Source organism: Ranitomeya imitator, chromosome 2, assembly GCF_032444005.1.
Source record: "Ranitomeya imitator isolate aRanImi1 chromosome 2, aRanImi1.pri, whole genome shotgun sequence".
Classification (NCBI taxonomy): Eukaryota; Metazoa; Chordata; class Amphibia; order Anura; family Dendrobatidae; genus Ranitomeya; species Ranitomeya imitator.
In genome coordinates this window covers 327,475,154-327,495,705 of record NC_091283.1, presented here as the reverse complement: position 1 = coordinate 327,495,705, position 20,552 = coordinate 327,475,154, and the positions used below count along the sequence as shown (strand labels likewise).

At 43.3% G+C, this 20,552-nt stretch overlaps 5 non-coding genes and 1 pseudogene across 5 annotated transcripts; all 6 read right to left on the bottom strand.

Moving 5' to 3' along the window:
• Window positions 1–2,468: 2,468 nt before the first annotated feature.
• LOC138668159 (U2 spliceosomal RNA) lies at window positions 2,469–2,649 on the bottom strand (annotated as a pseudogene).
• Window positions 2,650–8,787: 6,138 nt separating this feature from the next.
• On the bottom strand, window positions 8,788–8,977 carry LOC138668107 (U2 spliceosomal RNA). Its single transcript, XR_011319086.1, has one exon. It is a non-coding gene; the product is annotated as a U2 spliceosomal RNA (small nuclear RNA).
• A 6,738-nt stretch (window positions 8,978–15,715) lies between these two features.
• On the bottom strand, window positions 15,716–15,909 carry LOC138667999 (U2 spliceosomal RNA). Its single transcript, XR_011319034.1, has one exon. It is a non-coding gene; the product is annotated as a U2 spliceosomal RNA (small nuclear RNA).
• A 1,276-nt stretch (window positions 15,910–17,185) lies between these two features.
• On the bottom strand, window positions 17,186–17,379 carry LOC138667998 (U2 spliceosomal RNA). The gene has a single exon (XR_011319033.1). It is a non-coding gene; the product is annotated as a U2 spliceosomal RNA (small nuclear RNA).
• Window positions 17,380–18,655: 1,276 nt separating this feature from the next.
• On the bottom strand, window positions 18,656–18,849 carry LOC138667997 (U2 spliceosomal RNA). Its single transcript, XR_011319032.1, has one exon. It is a non-coding gene; the product is annotated as a U2 spliceosomal RNA (small nuclear RNA).
• A 1,277-nt stretch (window positions 18,850–20,126) lies between these two features.
• On the bottom strand, window positions 20,127–20,320 carry LOC138667996 (U2 spliceosomal RNA). The gene has a single exon (XR_011319031.1). It is a non-coding gene; the product is annotated as a U2 spliceosomal RNA (small nuclear RNA).
• Window positions 20,321–20,552: the final 232 nt, after the last annotated feature.

Below are 20,552 nucleotides of genomic sequence, written 5' to 3'. Positions count from 1 at the left end.
CGTCCCCTCTTCTTCTAGTTTAACGCCCTCCTGATGAGTGTAGCGAGTCTTCTGGCGAATGTGTGTTTCCCAGGTTTGTTGAGGTGTAGTCCGTCTCTGGCGAGGAGTCCATCATACCAGTAATTCACACCGTGGTCCAGGAATCCAAATCCTTGTTGTCTGCACCATCGTCTTAGCCAGTTGTTTGCATCAAGGATCCTGTTCCATCTCCTGGTGCCATGCCCGTCTACTGGAAGGATAGAAGAAAAAACTACCTGTGCATCCAGTTCCTTTACTTTCTTCCCCAACTCTTCAAAGTCCTTGCAGATTGTCGGTAGGTCCTTCCTTGCCGTGTCATTGGTGCCAACATGTATCAGAAGAAATGGGTGGACGTCCTTGGAGCTGAAGAGCTTTGGTATCCTATCGGTCACATCCTTGATCATCGCACCTGGAAGGCAGCATACTTCTCTTGCAGTTATGTCCGGTCTGCAGATGGCTGCTTCGGTGCCTCTCAGTAGTGAGTCTCCCACCACCACCACTCTTCGTTGCTTCTTGGCTGTACTTTTTGCTGTCACTTGTTGCTGTGTGCCCTTTTCTTTTTTGCTTGCTGGTATTGCTTCATTCTTAGGTGTGCCATCTTCATCCTCTACAAAGATTTGATATCGGTTCTTCAGTTGTGTGGTTGGTGATTTCTCCATGGTCTTCTTGCTTCTTTTGGTCACATGCTTCCACTCATCTGCTTTTGGAGGTTCTCTGACACTTTTTGCACCTTCTGTGACCAGTAGAGATGCTTCTGTTCTGTCTAGAAAGTCTTCATTCTCTTTGATGAGTTTCAAAGTTGCTATTCTTTCTTCCAGACCCCGCACCTTTTCTTCTAAAAGGGCCACTAGTCTACACTTCTGACAGGTGAAATTGGATTCTTCTTCTGGTCGATCTGTGAACATGTAGCACATGCTGCAGCTCACCATGTAGGTTGTCACATCTGCCATGTTGCTCCTAGATCCTGCTGACTTGCTGTGTGTTTTCCTTCTTGTGTAATCTACTCAGCCAAGCTCTCTTGCAATAATGTCCTACAGGCAAAAATTCGCGCTCCGTAAGGCTTTAGAGACTTCCAGCCACAACACTTGGTCGTAGCCAAAAAGGCCGAGAAGCGTTGCCTGAAATGCTTTGCCTCTACGGCCCCACCAAGGCCTACAACCAGCACCCATTGGGGAGACAGCGCAAAAGATTGCCAAGGGGAAGACATTTGTCGAAACTCTGGATGGATGCCTTCTCAAATGACAGTTCTGGTGTGTGTGAGTGTGTGGGGGGGTGTGTGGGTGTGTGTGTTCAAGCTGGGCACAACGCATTTTTGAATCTGCATAACTCCGCCTATTTTAACACACCCTCCATCCCTTTCCTTCGAAATAGTGCAAATTGCCTCTTCAGAGAAAAAGAGGACTTAAACTCTATAGCGCCACCTGTTGGAAGTAGCAATCCTACAAGTCACAATCAACTCTTTAACGACGAGTCATGCAATATGACTTAGGCTTAAAACCAAATCAGTATCTCAATTCGCAGACATGGTGTTTGGGGCTGTTGGCCCTCGTCAGTGCGAAGCATGAGAACTGATTTGGCTAGGTGAGAGGCTCTGGACTGGGGTCTAAGGGGTAACGTCTCTCCTTATGGAGAGTGACATACCAGCTGGCTTGTCAAGGTAAGGAGGCTTATTCAAGAAACAGGCAGGCGATCAGTTGTCTTCCCAGCTCTCCTGAAGCTGGGTGTAGACAGACCATGTGGTCTGCTGCTGCTCCAGCTACAGATTGAAGACGGTGCCATTTTACACTGCCTGATATAGGCCAAGAGCCCATTGTGACACGTGAGAGTTCCGGAGCCCATTGTGACACGTGAGAGTTCCAGAGCCTATGTATAAAGGCCCCATTGTGACTGCATGTGAAGGTTCCGCGCTCAGATTCTATCTCCTGCAGGCAGCGCACATGATTGGTCAAAAGTACTAGAATACTACTCACACAGGTGTAGATGGACAAGACAAGCATATTCAAGATCGGCACAGACCCCATTTTTCCATTTTTTTTTTTCAAAAATACATATAATACACCACATTCAAACATCAGTGGTCCACAATGTTTTCCAAAAGAATTCATGCATGCGGGCGGTCACAAATGTGGTCTGTATCGCCGAACTACTCATTGGATACTTCAATGTAAACACTTAGTACTGACAGCAGGGGCCTCATTTGGTAAATGGCACAATCTTTTTGCAACACTGTAACAAAAGGCCTAATTCAGGCCTACATCTTTGTTCCTGTTCCATCTTAACACACCTGTAGCAACCAGCAAAGTGTTGCAAATGGTCAAGTGAAATCGAGCAAAAGGGTACATTTGGCATTTGAAATGTGCTTTTTCCACCCTGAAAAGAATTCACAGGAAGGGTTAAAAGACAATTTGCGCCGATTTCAATCCAATCTGTTTTTAGAAACTGGATCAGAGAAGGAGTGCACTGATCCCGGAGACACTGCAATAACGGGTCAATGCGTGGAGTGGACAGAGCAAGCTCCAGTTCCAGCTCCCTGTTCTAAAAATCTCTTTAATATGTGGTCCCCAAATAGGGGACGTATCAGATATTAAACTGATAAGAACAGATTTTTTTCTTTTTCATTTGTTCTATTATTTCAGTTTTTATTCTTTCTTATATTTCTCTTGCTTATTATCTGTTCATGTTACAAGGTTCCACAAATGAAAGTTCCATAGACTCTTTGCCCTCTTTTTTCCAATTCTCTTCAGGTCTAACAGGTAATAAATATATATCTCACTTAGTGCTAATTTTATACACTCATTTTCACTTATATGATCTTTTCTGAAAAGCAATATATTTCGGACTTTCCATAGCGCCATTTTTATTCCATTTATCGTTATCCAGATGACTCTTTCTTTTTCTTTGGACTGACATGTAAAATTTCCATATAAAACTACTTCATGATTTAAAAACTTAAGACCAGTAACAAACTTTAAAAGACTTCCAACTTCTCTCCATACATTTTGGGCATAAAAACAGTTCCAAAAGGTGTGTAAAACAGTCTCTTCATGCGCACAGCTTGCCCTAGGACATTTTGCAGTATTGCACAATCCCCTTCTGTGTTGAAAATACCTAACAGGAACACATTCTTGCACTATTGTTCAAGCCAAGTCTTTGAATTCATTTGTTAAATAAGGTGCATAAGTCATTCTCCAAATTCTTCCACTTTTATTGTATGTAAAATTTGCCACTGCAGTCATTGTTTCTTTTCTCCTTGTTTCTAGAGCCAGTCTTCTTGAATTTGACAGCATCTCTATGTCAATTTCAGGTAAGTTGAAAAGTCTAATTATTTTCTCTAACAGAACATATTGTTTAGGTGGTGTAATTAAGACTGGAGAATTTTGTGACAAAGTTATCCACTTTCTCTTCCTGAAGATATCTCCAGCTGCATATTTTAAATAAAAAGACCAATGAGTCCTTATGTTGATCATTTTAAAGCAAAAACTGAAGAATTTTAAGTATAAAAATTTTTTAATATTTGGGATATTCTTTCCACCATACTTGTGTTGTTTGTACATTATTTCTCTTCGGACTTTCTCCATTTTAGACCCCCACAGAAAAAGAAAAATTTGTCTCTGCAAAAACTTCACTGTATTCTCATTCGGGGGGTACACCATATTTAAAAACAACATTATCGGTAACAATAAAGACTTAATTATTAAATTTTTACCTTCCATAGATAATTTTCTTAGTTTCCATAAACTTATCTTCTTCTGTATTCTCTCTTTCACCGACTGCCAACTTTCTTCTCCATCATTTTTTTTAGTAAACACTACGCCAAGGATTTTAATTTGGTCATTTCTGATTTTCAGTTGAGGAATCTGCGCATCTGACCAGTCACCAAAGCCCAGACATTCACTCTTCTCTAGGTTCAGTTTGAAGGCCGATGCTAAACAAAAGAAGTCAGTCATTCTTACCGCTCTTCTTAGTGACTGTTCTGAGTCACACAGGATTGTGATATCATCCATGTAGCCTAAAGATTTTGTACTCAGGCCATGTCCTCCTGGTATAGGTACTCCTTTCACCATTTTCTCCTTCCTCAGCATCGCCAATAAGGGCTCAATTGCGCAGATAAAAAGCAAAGGTGAGAGAGGGCATCCTTGTTTAACGCCAGACTGTAAAAAAACTTCTGCAGATAAAAAGCCATTAATTAAAATCTTGCTAAAACTTCCTTCATACAAAAGTGCAATGTGCTTAATAAAAACAGCTGGGAATTTCATTTTCTTTAAAACAGAACACAAGTACTTATGGGAGACTCTGTCATATGCTTTTTGAAAGTCTAAGGACAGAAGCGCCAGTTTTTGCTTCCGTTCTTGCTGGTACCATATTGCGTCCCGTATTATATTTAAATTTTCAGCAATTGTACGACCAGGCACACCACATACCTGGTCTGGATGCACGACCTTTCCGATGACGTTCTTCATTCTATTAACAATAATTTTTGCCATAATTTTGTAGTCCACATTGAGCAATGTAATTGGTCTCCAGTTTTCAAGATTCGTCTTGTCACCTTTTTTAAAAAGTAAAGTGACCACACCACTTCTCCAAGACTCTGGCAATTTATCACATCGAAAAGCAGCTTTAAAAATTTCAAACAGGTCATCCTTTAAAATCTCTCAAAAAGTTAAGTAAAATTCAATTTGTAAACCGTCAGCACCCGGTGTCTTTCCTCTAGAAAAGCTTTTAATTGCACTTACTATTTCAGCTTCACAGATATCTTCAACTAACAAGACTTGATCTTCCTTCTCAAGATGACTCTGCAAAGAATTTAAAACATCAGGTAAAAAGTCATTATCAATTTTCTTTTCACTAAAAAGGTTATGATAAAATTGTTGCGCTTTGTCTAACAGTCCATCCTTTGTTGTTTCACCATCAAGTTCCTTAATCAATTCTCTATGTTCAAAAGATTTTCTAAAAAAGAACCTGGAACATGTTTCGTTTTTTTCCATATGTTCTACCTTGGCATTAAAAATTATTTCTTTGCCTTTCCGTTCTATTGCTTTTCTGATATCTTCTTTAACTTGTAACATAACATCATCCATATCTATTCCAGCATTCCTGAGTTTGTAACCTGTTTGCAGTTTTGTGTTCAGGTCTTTAAACCATTTTTGATTCTGTCTGGCTTTTTTCCTACCAGCCAAGAGAAAAAAAAATTTAATTCGAGTCTTCACAAACTCCCACCATTCTAAAATTGTTTTGTAGTTATATTTTTTTCCTTGCAATTTTTTGTAAAATCTCAAAAATTCCACTTTTATGCTTTCATCTTCTAGCAGCAGGGTGTTCAACTTCCAGACTCCTCGCCCTTTCTCCAGAGTGGGCAATTGCAGATGAGTTATGAAAGTTTTGTGGTCAGAAAAGATGTTACCTGCTAGACCCACATTATTAACTTTGAGACTCCGTGATGTCAGCACAAAGTCAATTCTTGATTTTATAAGATTGTTCTCCCAAGTGTATCCTGGATCTGAAGTATTCTTCTCTCTCCAAACATCTTTCAGGTGAGTATCCTCAATAAGGTTTTTTAACTGCATCTCTGTTTTATCTTTTCTTTTAGTACCTGATGTCCTATTTTCATTGGCCAGAATACAATTGAAGTCACCGCCAACCACAGTTGGTGTAGGCCCAGGTATAAAAAGTTTTATAGTGTCAAACAGACAAGATCTTTCTTCCTTCATCGGAGATGCATAAACATTAAGAAGTTTAAATTCAGATCCGCAGTAGTTCACATTCACCACTAGTGCACGTCCAGGTTCGACTTCAGTAAACGACACAACTTTAAAGGCATTGTTTTTAAACAGGATTCCAACTCCAGTAGCACGTGATCCATTTTCACCGGACCAGATGGAAGGTCCGTTCGCCCAATCATTCCTTAGCTTGTTATAATTGGGGTCATGGTCAATACCGCATTCTTGTAGCAGAAAAATGTCAGCATCTAAAGTTCTCAAGTAAGAAAATAAAGCAGCTCTCTTGACAGAGCCCTTCAAGCTCCTCACATTCAGTGAGGCAATTTTAAGCAATGCCATAGATCATTTAGGCAGAGCTTGAGTCCGTATCTGACATGAATCCAACCGGGGTAGGAGGACCCTCAGAGACTTCAGAATCCGAGAACCCCTTGATATTTACTGGATCAGAAGGATTAACAGGTTGAGGAACAGGATCCAACGGTCTTGGTGAGTACTTAGGGAGGGTTATTTTAGGGCGCCCCATAGGTTTTTTTTTGGCGCTCTCCCCTTTTTGCACACTTGATTCTTGCTCTTTTTTCCTTTTCCTCAGAGCCTCCATGTCCATATCCTCCTCTTTATCCTCATCACCAGCCTCCTTGGACTCCATTTCAAACACAGACTCAGCTGGCTTCTCCTCCACCACCTGACCAACTGGACTGCCTGACAAATCACTGGGAACCTTACTCTCGACAGGGGGATCCCCTGGAGGGTTCCCGGGAGGATCCTTAGAAGAGTCTTTGGGCTTGACCTTTTGCTCATCAGAGTTAGTCCGCTTCGTAAAGGGTTCCCCCCGAGCGGCATCTGCGTAACTGAAGGTCTTCCTTAACGGACAATCCCTGAAAGAATGTCCAGAAACACGACACATATTGCAGATCATCTGATTTGGACAGTTTAGAGTGGCATGTCCCTTCTGATAGCATTTCTTGCAAAGAGCATTTTCCTCCTTGCAGCTCTCGAAAGAGTGCCCAAAGTCCATACACTTCCTGCAGAAGATAGGCATCCCAGGATAGAAGAGTCTTCCTCTCTCTCTGCCGATTAGGAAGTGCTGAGGTGGATGACTCAGTCCACCAATTCCCAGACCTTCTCTTAATTTCACAGTGAACTTATATTTTCCAGTCCACAATTTCTCAGCATTCATGTTCTTGTGAGAGAAGCGAACCTCAGAGCAATAGATCCACAGAAAGGCTGCCACATCTCCTTGAGAGACATGGGGATTGTTCATATGAACCACGACAGATTTCTCTTCTGCCAGGCAGAGGGTCACAAAGGGGAGTCCTCTAAGTTCTTCCTCTTGCAGCCTCAGCTTGATCTGATGGTAAAAATTCTGAGATGCCACTTCAGAGGTCAGGGTGAGAACAAAGCGTCCTGGAGCATCTTGAAGTGCCAGAATATTCTCCCTTTTCACCAGCAGGATCTCAAACAGGACCTTCCTCACGAAGAAAGACAGGGAAAACTTGTCACGGGCTCGCTCTTCAACTTCAATCTTGAAGGAGTTCTTGATCTTCAATTCATCAGCTCCAGCGGAACGGAGAGTAGCCGATGTCGCCATCGCCATATTCAAGCAGGTCGATCACCTTCTTGGTTCTCCTGAGCACGCACACCTCCTATAGCAGCAGGGGGCTTAAGACAGTTAAACTGCCGATGCCCCAAGGTGCGATAGGCTTTAGAGACTTCCAGCCACAACACTTGGTCGTAGCCAAAAAGGCCGAGAAGCGTTGCCTGAAATGCTTTGCCTCTACGGCCCCACCAAGGCCTACAACCAGCACCCATTGGGGAGACAGCGCAAAAGATTGCCAAGGGGAAGACATTTGTCGAAACTCTGGATGGATGCCTTCTCAAATGACAGTTCTGGTGTGTGTGAGTGTGTGTGGGGGTGTGTGGGTGTGTGTGTTCAAGCTGGGCACAACGCATTTTTGAATCTGCATAACTCCGCCTATTTTAACACACCCTCCATCCCTTTCCTTCGAAAGAGTGCAAATATGCAAATTGCCTCTTCAGAGAAAAAGAGGACTTAAACTCTATAGCGCCACCTGTTGGAAGTAGCAATCCTACAAGTCACAATCAACTCTTTAACGACGAGTCATGCAATATGACTTAGGTTTAAAACCAAATCAGTATCTCAATTCGCAGACATGGTGTTTGGGGCTGTTGGCCCTCATCAGTGCGAAGCATGAGAACTGATTTGGCTAGGTGAGAGGCTCTGGACTGGGGTCTAAGGGGTAACGTCTCTCCTTATGGAGAGTGACATACCAGCTGGCTTGTCAAGGTAAGGAGGCTTATTCAAGAAACAGGCAGGCGATCAGTTGTCTTCCCAGCTCTCCTGAAGCTGGGTGTAGACAGACCATGTGGTCTGCTGCTGCTCCAGCTACAGATTGAAGACGGTGCCATTTTACACTGCCTGATATAGGCCAAGAGCCCATTGTGACACGTGAGAGTTCCAGAGCCTATGGATAAAGGCCCCATTGTGACTGCACGTGAAGGTTCCGCGCTCAGATTCTATCTCCTGCAGGCAGCGCACATGATTGGTCAAAAGTATTAGAATACTACTCACACAGGTGTAGATGGACAAGACAAGCATATTCAAGATCTGCACAGACCCCATTTTTCCATTTTTTTTTTCAAAAATACATATAATACACCACATTCAAACATCAGTGGTCCACAATGTTTTCCAAAAGAATTCATGCATGCGGGCGGTCACAAATGTGGTCTGTATCGCCGAACTACTCATTGGATACTTCAATGTAAACACTTAGTACTGACAGCAGGGGCCTCATTTGGTAGATGGCACAATCTTTTTGCAACACTGTAACAAAAGGCCTAATTCAGGCCTACATCTTAACACAACTGTAGCAACCAGCAAAGTGTTGCAAATGGTCAAGTGAAATCGAGCAAAAGGGTACATTTGGCATTTGAAATGTGCTTTTTCCACCCTGAAAAGAATTCACAGGAAGGGTTAAAAGACAATTTGCGCCGATTTCAATCCAATCTGTTTTTAGAAACTGGATCAGAGAAGGAGTGCACTGATCCCGGAGACACTGCAATAACGGGTCAATGCGTGGAGTGGACAGAGCAAGCTCCAGTTCCAGCTCCCTGTTCTAAAAATCTCTTTAATATGTGGTCCCCAAATAGGGGACGTATCAGATATTAAACTGATAAGAACAGATAAGGTTTCAACATAATTTTATTGTTCAGAAAAATAACACATTACAAAAATAAAAAGGAACATTTGAAACATTATAATGGATAATACACCTAAAATACAGCAAAAAACAAAACAAAACACAAATATAAAAACACAAATATAAAAACAATCAAACAATTGTGTTCCATAATTGTATACACCACATTGAAGCAGCTTCTTTTGCACCATACAGTTTTTTATCTCTAAGATAATAGATATACATTTCACTTAGAGCAATTTTTATACAATTAGCTGAATCAATAAAATCACGTTTAAAAAGTAAAATATTTCTGACTTTCCACATGGCATTTTTAAAACAATTAATAATTATCCAGGCCACTCTGAACTGTTTAAGATTTGGGCACTTAAAAAGACCGTACAAGACATAAATATGGTTAAAATCTCTCAGGCCACATGCCCATTTTAATAGTGGCCCTACCTTTCTCCATACCTCCTGTGCAAATGGACAGTTCCACATGAGATGCAGTACAGACTCGTTCTCGCAGCATGTTACTCTTGGACATTTGGCCCTTGCCACCAGCCCTCGCCTATGTTGGAACTCACGAGTAGGGAGGCACTGGTGGACAATTGCCCAGGCAAGGTCTTTGTGCACATTTGCTAGGAATTTCCCGTACACATTTCGCCACACCGTCTTGGACCTTGCCTGTGAAAAATTGGAGACAGGAATTGTATCCTCCGAATGCCTACAAGCCATTGATACTTTCCTCTGATCTCCCAATATGTCAGGTTCCAACTCCTGGAGACCTAACTGCCTGACCGTTTTCTCAAGTATCACATACTGTTTAGGAGGACATAGGAGCACAGGAGAATCCAAAGGTAAACGGAACCATCTTTTAAAAATCATTCCTGCTGCATATTTTAAAAAATAACTAAAAATGCCATCAGATTTAAAAACTTTAAAACAGAAACAGAAATATTTTATATAAAAGAAAGTAAAAAAATTGGGAACATCTTTACCCCCATTAATTTTGTCTTTATACATCAAAACTCTTTTTAATTTTTCCATTTTGGAACCCCATAAAAACATAAAAACAATTCTAGTTACTTTTTTAATCTGTAGATTGGAAGGGGGAAAAACCATTGCAACATACAACATAATGGGAATTAAAACAGCCTTGATAATTAAAATTTTCCCTTCCATACTGAGGTTCCTTAATTTCCAGAGAGAGATCTTTTTTTCTAATTTGTCTATAGCAGAGTCCCAATTAGGGGTACCTTCATTGGCATGGTTAAAAACAATACCTAAAATTTTTATCTGATTCGTTTGAATCACTATCCCAGGGGTCAAAGAAGAGTCCCATCTACCCACATTAAAACAATCACTTTTGTCTACATTTAGTTTAAAACCAGAGGCTTCACAGAAGAATTGAGTATTTCTCAATACCCTTCTGAGGGATGTGGAATCTGGGCATAATATGGTGACATCATCCATGTAACTTAGGACTTTAACCTGCATACCCCTTCCTCCAGGAATAGGTACCCCTTTAATTACTTTATCTTTTCTTAATAAAGTTAGCAGTGGTTCCATCGCACAGATAAAGAGTAGTGGAGACAGAGGACACCCCTGTTTTACCCCAGACAGCAGAGGAACTCCCTTTGTTAAAAACCCATTTATAGAGATTTGACTAAAACAGGAATTGTATAAAAGCATGATGCGGGTTAAAATTTTCTCTGGAAACGCCATTTTTTTAAGAACCATAAAAAGGAAATCGTGTGATACCCTGTCAAAGGCTTTTTCGAAGTCCAAAGATAAAATGGCAAGACCTTGACCTCTCTCTTTAAAATACCATATAGTATCTCTAATTATATTAAGTGGCTCAGCTATCGTTCTACCGGGGACTCCACACACTTGGTTAGGGTGAATTAATTTTGAAATAAAAGGTTTTAAACGGAGTGCAATGAGTTTGGCTAAAATTTTATAATCAATATTTAAAAGTGTAATAGGCCGCCAATTTTTAAGTTGGCTCCTGTCTCCTTTTTTGTATATTAGAGACACCAAACCTCTCCTCCAAGAAGGGGGTAATTCCTTGGTATTAAAAGCTTCTTTGAACAATAAAAACAAATCCTCCTTTAAAATCCCCCAAAAAATCAGATAAAACTCAATTGGTAAACCATCCTCACCGGGAGCTTTCCCATTGGAGAAGCTTTTGAAGCCCCGTAAAAGTTCCTCCCTGGTGAGATCACTGGATAAAATACTTTGGTCTAAAAAATCCAACTTAAAATCAAGGGAATTAATAGCATAATCTAAAAAGGAAGGATCTATCACTTTGGTATTAAAAAGATGTTGATAAAAATAAAAAGCTTTATCTAACATTCTCACAGTATTAGTTTCACCCTCCAGATTTAAAATTGCGTCCCTCCTCCCCATTACCTTTTTGAAGAAGAAACGGGAACATTTTTCTCCTTCCTCCAGATGCTGTACATGGGAGTTAAAAATTATTTGTTTTCCTTTCTCATCCAGGGTACTTTTTATTTCAGACTTCAAATTTGCAATATCATCATCTACATCAACTCCAACATCTTTTAGTTTAAAAAGTACCTGTAATCTCATATTTAAAACATAGAACCACTGCTTTTTCTGTTTAGCTTTATTTTTTCCTTCCTTAATAAAGAAAAATTTAATTTAAGGTTTTATCCTCTCCCACCACCCTAGCATAGAGGCTCTGGGGTCTCTTTTGGATTGCCAGTGTTGGTACACGTGTACAAACCTTTCCTGAATCTCAGGGTCTTCTAGGAGAGTTGTATTTAATCTCCATGATCCCTTTGAGATTTTTTGTTCCCCCTCCAGCTCCAGCTCCACAGATAAAACCTTATGATCTGAAAATAAATTAGATAAAAGAGAGCATTTATGGGCCTTAAAACCAATTGAAGCAAATATAAAATCAATCCTAGAAGAAACTCTACCATTGGACCATGTAACCCCCGGGTCCGCCGGCATGAGCACCTTCCAACAATCTTGCAACTTAAAATCATCAATCAGACTTTTTAATAGATAGGTGGTACGGTCCTTACGGTTCACATCACCACCCTGTCGACATTCCCCCTCCCGCGTGCAATTGAAGTCTCCTCCAACCAACAGGGGGGTTGACCCAACACAAAATAAAGGCAAGATATCAAATAATTCAGCTCTCTCTTGCTTTCCAGGAGGGGCATATACATTCAATATACGCAAAGGAAGTCCTTTGAAATTAAGATGGACTAAGATAGCTCTACCCGGCATAATCTCAGTCACGGACTGAATGATGATAGAATGTCCACGGCAGAGGAGTCCAATTCCGGCAGCTCGGCAGTCATTGGCACCAGACCACACAGAAGTGCCCAGTGTCCAATCTTCTTTTATGTCCTTGTAATTTAGACTGCACTGTATGCCACATTCTTGTAAGAAAAATAGATCAAAGTCAAGTGTCTCTAAATAAGAGAATAAAGCAGCCCTGCGTATAGGGCTCTTTAGGGACCTCACATTTAGTGAGGCAATCTTTATAGGAGCAGACATTTAAGAGGAATCAGAGCTTAGTGTAGGAAAAAAACCGATTTCCGGCCTCTCCTCCATCTCTCCAGGGGTCAGGATTTGTTGAATGTTACTTGGATCTGAGGCAGGAAGAAAGGCGACATCCTCTCTTGGCTCCTCCCCAGTACTTCGACATCCAAATTTCCTCTGAACCTTAGGCTGTTTCACCTCATCTCTCTGTCTTTTCAGATGCTGTGTGGAGTCCATATCCTCTGGTTCATTTACACCTGCTGTCATCATGGAGGTCTGGTCTGCTGTCGTCATGGAGGTCTGGTCTATGATGTCATCCCTCTGGTCATCCTCTGCTCTCGATCTGGTCAAGGAGTTACTGCGACTCCTGGTACATGGCTTACGACCCGATGAGGTCTTATCAGGATCTTTTTTATTTCGCGCCCTAGAGGTTCCCCTCCGGTTTTCCACACTGACTGATCGTTTAGGATTTGTACCCTGCTTGCCTTTACCCGAGCTTCCCGATAACGGTAGGGTGAAACTGGGATTTTCCTTTTCCATCGGGGTACTAAAGGACTCCTCGGCTCCGCACAATGCCGGGGGTGCATTCATGCTGAACGAGGGCCTTATCTCCTTTTGACTCTGGGCGACTGTGACATCTAGAGCCACTACATCGATCAATTCTATATTTAGGGAATCCCCAGGAGGATTTAAGGAGCCCCTACGACCATCCCTCCGAGAATCCACCGGCAAATTTTCCGGCGGGACTACAGAAGGGCCTGGTCCGGGCCCGTCAGCGTGCGCCAACCCAGGTCCAGGGGCAGGTATCGCCATACTCCCTTCGGTGACATTTTTGATAGTCAGTTGGCCTTACTTAGACGGACCATCAGCTCTTGTCCTTTTGCTCGGACAATTTCTGAAGGCGTGACCGGCCTTCCCACAGAGATTGCATACGATATCAGAGTCACACATGGCGGAGGTGTGCCCACTCTTACCGCATTTATTACAGAGGACTACATGAGCGTTTGCGCAACTTTCTCGAGTATGCCCATATTCTTGGCAATTTCGGCAGCGCAAGGGCATTCCTGGGTAGCGTAGGAAGCCCCTGACACTACCAATTGCGAAATTGGCAGGCGGATGGCATAAGCCCCCAATGTTACCACGTTCCGTATGGAATTTCACAAGATATTTCCTCTTCCCATTCCAGAAGCGTTGGGAGTTGAGGATCTCATGTGAGAAGCGCACTGACTTGCAGTAACGCCTCAAAAAGGTTTCGATATCGCCCTCGGAGACAAATGGACTGTACATGAAGAGCACCAATGGTACTTCTTCTTCGCCATACAGAAAGTCGAACCTTAGTCCATTCAGAATGTTACTGTCCTTGTCCGCAACCAACAATGCTGCATGGATGTTATCACAGCATGATTTGGCCGTAAACGAGATGGTATATCGGCCACGGAACTCCTGGTCGTACAGACACAGGATTTTATTTCTCTCTAGGAGGAAGAACCCGAAAAGAACCTCATTCACAATATAGTGCAGGTTCTTTTCATGACGCTGGCATTCATCCACCTCGATTCTAATGGATTGTCGCAGAGGAGTCTCCCCCACCGCAAATCCAAAAGAGAATGGCATTTTTGGCCCTCAGGGACTAAGCCCCTTCCCTATAGTAACAAGGGGCAGAATCCCACCAAAGGCAAGACCCGTCCCAAGACCGAGAAGGGGGTACCCCAAGAACGTACTCTGCCCACTAAGCAATTTAACGCTCAGCAAAAGGAACGCCCTTATTATTCAGGTCGCCCTGAAAACAAGACGCGATCACTCCTCGTTGTCTGGGGGCTAAGCCGGACGCCTATAGCAGCAAGGGGGTGAAGTCCCCACCGTTAAGTGAGGACGATCCCCCAAGGCCGACGAACCGGGTACCCCAGACACCTTAGACCAGACCAAGTACAGCAACAATTAAGCCACTGCACTTGATCTTAGCCAAAAGGCCGAGAAGCGTTGCCTGAAATGCTTTGCCTCTACGGCCCCACCAAGGCCTACAACCAGCACCCATTGGGGAGACAGCGCGAAAGATTGCCAAGGGGAAGACGTTTGTCGAAACTCTGGATGGATGCCTTCTCAAATGACAGTTCTGGTGTGTGTGAGTGTGTGGGTGTGTGTGTTCAAGCTGGGCACAACGCATTTTTGAATCTGCATAACTCCGCCTATTTTAACACACCCTCCATCCCTTTCCTTCGAAATAGTGCAAATAGCCTCTTCAGAGAAAAAGAGGACTTAAACTCTATAGCGCCACCTGTTGGAAGTAGCAATCCTACAAGTCACAATCAACTCTTTAACGACGAGTCATGCAATATGACTTAGGCTTAAAACCAAATCAGTATCTCAATTCGCAGACATGGTGTTTGGGGCTGTTGGCCCTCGTCAGTGCAAAGCATGAGAACTGATTTGGCTAGGTGAGAGGCTCTGGACTGGGGTCTAAGGGGTAACGTCTCTCCTTATGGAGAGTGACATACCAGCTGGCTTGTCAAGGTAAGGAGGCTTATTCAAGAAACAGGCAGGCGATCCGTTGTCTTCCCAGCTCTCCTGAAGCTGGGTGTAGACAGACCATGTGGTCTGCTGCTGCTCCAGCTACAGATTGAAGACGGTGCCATTTTACACTGCCTGATATAGGCCAAGAGCCCATTGTGACACGTGAGAGTTCCAGAGCCTATGGATAAAGGCCCCATTGTGACTGCACGTGAAGGTTCCGCGCTCAGATTCTATCTCCTGCAGGCAGCGCACATGATTGGTCAAAAGTATTAGAATACTACTCACACAGGTGTAGATGGACAAGACAAGCATATTCAAAATCTGCACAGACCCCATTTTTCCATTTTTTTTTTTTAAAATACATATAATACACCACATTCAAACATCAGTGGTCCACAATGTTTTCCAAAAGAATTCATGCATGCGGGCGGTCACAAATGTGGTCTGTATCGCCGAACTACTCATTGGATACTTCAATGTAAACACTTAGTACTGACAGCAGGGGCCTCATTTGGTAGATGGCACAATCTTTTTGCAACACTGTAACAAAAGGCCTAATTCAGGCCTACATCTTAACACACCTGTAGCAACCAGCAAAGTGTTGCAAATGGTCAAGTGAAATCGAGCAAAAGGATACATTTGGCATTTGAAATGTGCTTTTTCCACCCTGAAAAGAATCCACAGGAAGGGTTAAAAGACAATTTGCGCCGATTTCAATCCAATCTGTTTTTAGAAACTGGATCAGAGAAGGAGTGCACTGATCCCGGAGACACTGCAATAACGGGTCAATGCGTGGAGTGGACAGAGCAAGCTCCAGTTCCAGCTCCCTGTTCTAAAAATCTCTTTAATATGTGGTCCCCAAATAGGGGACGTATCAGATATTAAACTGATAAGAACAGATACTACCACTTGATCTAAGCCATGAAAGGCCGAGAAGCGTTGCCTGAAATGCTTTGCCTCTACGGCCCCACCAAGGCCTACAACCAGCACCCATTGGGGAGACAGCGCGAAAGATTGCCAAGGGGAAGACATTTGTCGAAACTCTGGATGGATGCCTTCTCAAATGACAGTTCTGGTGTGTGTGAGTGTGTGGGTGTGTGTGTTCAAGCTGGGCACAACGCATTTTTGAATCTGCATAACTCCGCCTATTTTAACACACCCTCCATCCCTTTCCTTCGAAATAGTGCAAATAGCCTCTTCAGAGAAAAAGAGGACTTAAACTCTATAGCGCCACCTGTTGGAAGTAGCAATCCTACAAGTCACAATCAACTCTTTAACGACGAGTCATGCAATATGACTTAGGCTTTAAACCAAATCAGTATCTCATTTCGCAGACATGGTGTTTGGGGCTGTTGGCCCTCGTCAGTGCGAAGCATGAGAACTGATTTGGCTAGGTGAGAGGCTCTGGACTGGGGTCTAAGGTGTAACGTCTCTCCTTATGGAGAGTGACATACCAGCTGGCTTGTCAAGGTAAGGAGGCTTATTCAAGAAACAGGCAGGCGATCCGTTGTCTTCCCAGCTCTCCTGAAGCTGGGTGTAGACAGACCATGTGGTCTGCTGCTGCTCCAGCTACAGATTGAAGACGGTGCCATTTTACACTGCCTGATATAGGCCAAGAGCCCATTGTGACACGTGAGAGTTCCAGAGCCTATGGATAAAGGCCCCATTGTGACTGCACGTGAAGGTTCCGCGCTCAGATTCTATCTCCTGCAGGCAGCGCACATGATTGGTCAAAAGTATTAGAATACTACTCACACAGGTGTAGATGGACAAGACAAGCATATTCAAGATCTGCACAGACCCCATTTTTCCATTTTTTTTTTCAAAAATACATATAATACACCACATTCAAACATCAGTGGTCCACAATGTTTTCCAAAAGAATTCATGCATGCGGGCGGTCACAAATGTGGTCTGTATCGCCGAACTACTCATTGGATACTTCAATGTAAACACTTAGTACTGACAGCAGGGGCCTCATTTGGTAGATGGCACAATCTTTTTGCAACACTGTAACAAAAGGCCTAATTCAGGCCTACATCTTAACACACCTGTAGCAACCAGCAAAGTGTTGCAAATGGTCAAGTGAAATCGAGCAAAAGGGTACATTTGGCATTTGAAATGTGCTTTTTCCACCCTGAAAAGAATTCACAGGAAGGGTTAAAAGACAATTTGCGCCGATTTCAATCCAATCTGTTTTTAGAAACTGGATCAGAGAAGGAGTGCACTGATCCCGGAGACACTGCAATAACGGGTCAATGCGTGGAGTGGACAGAGCAAGCTCCAGTTCCAGCTCCCTGTTCTAAAAATCTCTTTAATATGTGGTCCCCAAATAGGGGACGTATCAGATATTAAACTGATAAGAACAGATACTACCACTTGATCTAAGCCATGAAAGGCCGAGAAGCGTTGCCTGAAATGCTTTGCCTCTACGGCCCCACCAAGGCCTACAACCAGCACCCATTGGGGAGACAGCGCGAAAGATTGCCAAGGGGAAGACATTTGTCGAAACTCTGGATGGATGCCTTCTCAAATGACAGTTCTGGTGTGTGTGAGTGTGTGGGTGTGTGTGTTCAAGCTGGGCACAACGCATTTTTGAATCTGCATAACTCCGCCTATTTTAACACACCCTCCATCCCTTTCCTTCGAAATAGTGCAAATAGCCTCTTCAGAGAAAAAGAGGACTTAAACTCTATAGCGCCACCTGTTGGAAGTAGCAATCCTACAAGTCACAATCAACTCTTTAACGACGAGTCATGCAATATGACTTAGGCTTTAAACCAAATCAGTATCTCATTTCGCAGACATGGTGTTTGGGGCTGTTGGCCCTCGTCAGTGCGAAGCATGAGAACTGATTTGGCTAGGTGAGAGGCTCTGGACTGGGGTCTAAGGTGTAACGTCTCTCCTTATGGAGAGTGACATACCAGCTGGCTTGTCAAGGTAAGGAGGCTTATTCAAGAAACAGGCAGGCGATCCGTTGTCTTCCCAGCTCTCCTGAAGCTGGGTGTAGACAGACCATGTGGTCTGCTGCTGCTCCAGCTACAGATTGAAGACGGTGCCATTTTACACTGCCTGATATAGGCCAAGAGCCCATTGTGACACGTGAGAGTTCCAGAGCCTATGGATAAAGGCCCCATTGTGACTGCACGTGAAGGTTCCGCGCTCAGATTCTATCTCCTGCAGGCAGCGCACATGATTGGTCAAAAGTATTAGAATACTACTCACACAGGTGTAGATGGACAAGACAAGCATATTCAAGATCTGCACAGACCCCATTTTTCCATTTTTTTTTTCAAAAATACATATAATACACCACATTCAAACATCAGTGGTCCACAATGTTTTCCAAAAGAATTCATGCATGCGGGCGGTCACAAATGTGGTCTGTATCGCCGAACTACTCATTGGATACTTCAATGTAAACACTTAGTACTGACAGCAGGGGCCTCATTTGGTAGATGGCACAATCTTTTTGCAACACTGTAACAAAAGGCCTAATTCAGGCCTACATCTTAACACACCTGTAGCAACCAGCAAAGTGTTGCAAATGGTCAAGTGAAATCGAGCAAAAGGGTACATTTGGCATTTGAAATGTGCTTTTTCCACCCTGAAAAGAATTCACAGGAAGGGTTAAAAGACAATTTGCGCCGATTTCAATCCAATCTGTTTTTAGAAACTGGATCAGAGAAGGAGTGCACTGATCCCGGAGACACTGCAATAACGGGTCAATGCGTGGAGTGGACAGAGCAAGCTCCAGTTCCAGCTCCCTGTTCTAAAAATCTCTTTAATATGTGGTCCCCAAATAGGGGACGTATCAGATATTAAACTGATAAGAACAGATACTACCACTTGATCTAAGCCATGAAAGGCCGAGAAGCGTTGCCTGAAATGCTTTGCCTCTACGGCCCCACCAAGGCCTACAACCAGCACCCATTGGGGAGACAGCGCGAAAGATTGCCAAGGGGAAGACATTTGTCGAAACTCTGGATGGATGCCTTCTCAAATGACAGTTCTGGTGTGTGTGAGTGTGTGGGTGTGTGTGTTCAAGCTGGGCACAACGCATTTTTGAATCTGCATAACTCCGCCTATTTTAACACACCCTCCATCCCTTTCCTTCGAAATAGTGCAAATAGCCTCTTCAGAGAAAAAGAGGACTTAAACTCTATAGCGCCACCTGTTGGAAGTAGCAATCCTACAAGTCACAATCAACTCTTTAACGACGAGTCATGCAATATGACTTAGGCTTTAAACCAAATCAGTATCTCATTTCGCAGACATGGTGTTTGGGGCTGTTGGCCCTCGTCAGTGCGAAGCATGAGAACTGATTTGGCTAGGTGAGAGGCTCTGGACTGGGGTCTAAGGTGTAACGTCTCTCCTTATGGAGAGTGACATACCAGCTGGCTTGTCAAGGTAAGGAGGCTTATTCAAGAAACAGGCAGGCGATCCGTTGTCTTCCCAGCTCTCCTGAAGCTGGGTGTAGACAGACCATGTGGTCTGCTGCTGCTCCAGCTACAGATTGAAGACGGTGCCATTTTACACTGCCTGATATAGGCCAAGAGCCCATTGTGACACGTGAGAGTTCCAGAGCCTATGGATAAAGGCCCCATTGTGACTGCACGTGAAGGTTCCGCGCTCAGATTCTATCTCCTGCAGGCAGCGCACATGATTGGTCAAAAGTATTAGAATACTACTCACACAGGTGTAGATGGACAAGACAAGCATATTCAAGATCTGCACAGACCCCATTTTTCCATTTTTTTTTTTCAAAAATACATATAATACACCACATTCAAACATCAGTGGTCCACAATGTTTTCCAAAAGAATTCATGCATGCGGGCGGTCACAAATGTGGTCTGTATCGCCGAACTACTCATTGGATACTTCAATGTAAACACTTAGTACTGACAGCAGGGGCCTCATTTGGTAGATGGCACAATCTTTTTGCAACACTGTAACAAAAGGCCTAATTCAGGCCTACATCTTAACACACCTGTAGCAACCAGCAAAGTGTTGCAAATGGTCAAGTGAAATCGAGCAAAAGGGTACATTTGGCATTTGAAATGTGCTTTTTCCACCCTGAAAAGAATTCACAGGAAGGGTTAAAAGACAATTTGCGCCGATTTCAATCCAATCTGTTTTTAGAAACTGGATCAGAGAAGGAGTGCACTGATCCCGGAGACACTGCAATAACGGGTCAATGCGTGGAGTGGACAGAGCAAGCTCCAGTTCCAGCTCCCTGTTCTAAAAATCTCTTTAATATGTGGTCCCCAAATAGGGGACGTATCAGATATTAAACTGATAAGAACAGATACTACCACTTGATCTAAGCCATGAAAGGCCGAGAAGCGTTGCCTGAAATGCTTTGCCTCTACGGCCCCACCAAGGCCTACAACCAGCACCCATTGGGGAGACAGCGCGAAAGATTGCCAAGGGGAAGACATTTGTCGAAACTCTGGATGGATGCCTTCTCAAATGACAGTTCTGGTGTGTGTGAGTGTGTGGGTGTGTGTGTTCAAGCTGGGCACAACGCATTTTTGAATCTGCATAACTCCGCCTATTTTAACACACCCTCCATCCCTTTC